Genomic DNA, 2,721 nt, shown 5'->3' on the forward strand with positions numbered 1-2,721 from the left:
AAATAAACATTTGAAATATATGAGTTTGTATGTAATGTATGAATATAATATACAAGTTTCACTTTTTAAATGGAATTACTGAAATAAATCTACTTTTTCATGATAATCTAATTTTATGACCAGCACCTGTGTATATATCCATGGTGTGTACAGTTGATCCCTTCAGTCACTAAACAAACTCTGTCTTCCAGATTAACCACGTTCGAACCAGAGACTTTGACTGCTGCCTCGTCGTCCCGCTAATCGCAGAGTCTCCCAATCGTTTGGAGTTAGTCATCAGCCGTAACCCCTCCTCCTCTTCCTCGTGCCCGCTGACCAATCACAACGACGGCACCGCCAACAGCCACGCCCCTCAGCCGGTCAACAGTGAGGTCGGGCCGACAGAGATCTCCCTCGACCCGGTGGAGGACGGCGGTCCGATCAAATGGAGCCAACCAGGAGACAACTTGATGACGGGGCAGGTCACTAATAGTTCCTTATAGCAGGCAAAAACCGGATCAGACTGGATTCTGTTGATCAGTAAGGAGAACTGTTTCAAACTGGTTTAGAACTGTGTGAACCGGTTCAAAGTGGACCTCCCATGGTGCTACACACCCTCTGGACGAACTTTGGCCTTTGACCTTTGAACTGCTGAAGCAGCCTGAAAGCACACTGTTGGACCGGAACTCCTCACATTTTCACCTGAACTAGTTTTAAATCGGAACAACTGGGATCCCTGGAGCCAGAGTCACAAATACTGGTCCTGCTGGAACCACAGCCCGACTGGTCCAAGATGAAAGTTTTACTGATTCCACTAGAGTCATGATGGTTCTGCTGAAGCCTTGACCACAGACCTACAACTAGACCTCCTGGTCTTATTGTTCTGGGACACTGGTTACTGGCTCTATAAGCCTAGATCTGGGGAACTAGTCTAGAACCACTACTGTTGATCAGTAACCAGCAGTCTTACTGGTCAACGACTCATGGGTTCTGGTCTATAGTTAGAACTACACCATTGGTCTTACATGGTCCAAAACACTTGTTCCTGGTCTCAGGGTTACAGAGCTAATGGTTTTACTGGTCCAAGACACATGAGAACTGTTTCTACAGAAGCCTGAACCACAAGTCTGGACCTCACCAGTTCATGTTGTGATCAGAGGGGTCAAGAACCAAAGCAGAGAGGAGACCAGAGCTTCCAAGAGTCCAGAGTCGTGGCTTCTAGATCCAGAACTTCAGGCTCTACTGGCTCACAAATCACAACAGCACAACTACTGATGGGATGACAGGCAGACCGGCTGCCAATAAGACTAGGGATGCTCCAATCTGAGTGTCTACAGCTGATAATCTGATCACTACAACCACAGCTGATAATCTGATCACTACAACCACAGCTGATAATCTGATCACTACAACCACAGCTGATAATCTGATCACTTCAACCACAGTTGATAATCTGATCACAAAACCACAGCTGATAATAATCTGATCACTACAACCACAGCTGATAATAATCTGATCACTACAACCACAGCTGATAATAATCGTTCCAAAACTGGTCTAAAAATTGCTCTAAAACTGGTCCAAAACTGATCCAGAACTGTTCTAAACCTGGTCAAAAAACTGGTCTGAAACTGGCCCAGAACGGTTCCACATTATGCTACTATTTACCACAAAAAATACCAGTTTGATCGTCCATGGTACAATTGTTCCAAAATCAGCTGCTTTATGTTTTTGATTTAATTAAAGTCAAAGTTTAATTACAGTAAAAGTTAAACGTTTTATGAAGCACTTTGTTTGCTGCTGTAACGCCGCCCCACTTAAAACTCAGAAGTAATGAGTCAGGACAGAAGAAAGCTTTAATATCATGTAGCAACTCTATTTGTTTTAATTTGGTGATCTTTGATAAACTTTACCTGAGAGAGGTTTTTGCACAAATGATGGTTGATTTATTGTGGTTCTGATGGTATATTTATTTTTAGGAGTATGGATATGAAATGTGTAAACACAACAGACAGTAGTCCTGTTTTACAAAAAATAATAATAATAATAATCATCTTTAAGACATAAATTTGGCAGCAGTATCCTGGTTTAATTAAAAAATGTTTAAATATTAGGATGGAAGTTGAGAGTTAAACTCAAAAATGTTAATGTAGTGGGTGGTGAAATGACCAAAATGTTAATATTGCAATATATTTTTATCTTTATCCCAATAAAATATCTTTAGTTTAGTTTTAGATCATCACTGTAATGACGTCTGCCCTGAAGCAGCGGTGAGTTTTTATGCATTAGAAGCACCTGGAAAAAGCTGAACTTCCAGGTAGCTAAAAATAACTGTAAATATGTATACTTGATAGTAGTAAAATTCAGAAATTAAAATGTGTTTTATTCCTAAATTTAACCTTTTCTACGGCTCAGGCTTCATATTCAGTCTTATTTGACGCAGTATTTAACGTTGTTTTAAATGTTTGATGGCTTCAAACATGTTGTGGGTTTTAGAGTTTCGTCTATGAAGCACATTGAGGTAACGGGATTATTAAACTGAAGCACTTATAAGATTTAAAGAAATACGTTTAACAGATCAAACATCTGAATTGTTGGTTAAATTAGAGTTTTAGTAAAAAAAAATACATTGTTAAAATTAAATCTTTTCCATCAGCTGATCCTGATTGGAGCATCCCTAATGAACCGACACAAAGACAGAGGATTTACTGTTAAGATTTTAGTTTCGTGCCATAAATGAGC

At 39.7% G+C, this 2,721-nt stretch overlaps 1 pseudogene; it reads left to right on the plus strand.

The window, feature by feature from the left end:
* Positions 1-191: 191 nt before the first annotated feature.
* On the plus strand, positions 192-2,256 carry LOC106511202 (glutamate receptor-interacting protein 1 pseudogene; annotated as a pseudogene).
* The last annotated feature ends 465 nt before the right edge of the window (positions 2,257-2,721 follow it).

This window comes from Austrofundulus limnaeus, unplaced genomic scaffold (genome assembly GCF_001266775.1).
Source record: "Austrofundulus limnaeus strain Quisiro unplaced genomic scaffold, Austrofundulus_limnaeus-1.0 Scaffold2583, whole genome shotgun sequence".
Taxonomy (NCBI): domain Eukaryota; kingdom Metazoa; phylum Chordata; class Actinopteri; order Cyprinodontiformes; family Rivulidae; genus Austrofundulus; species Austrofundulus limnaeus.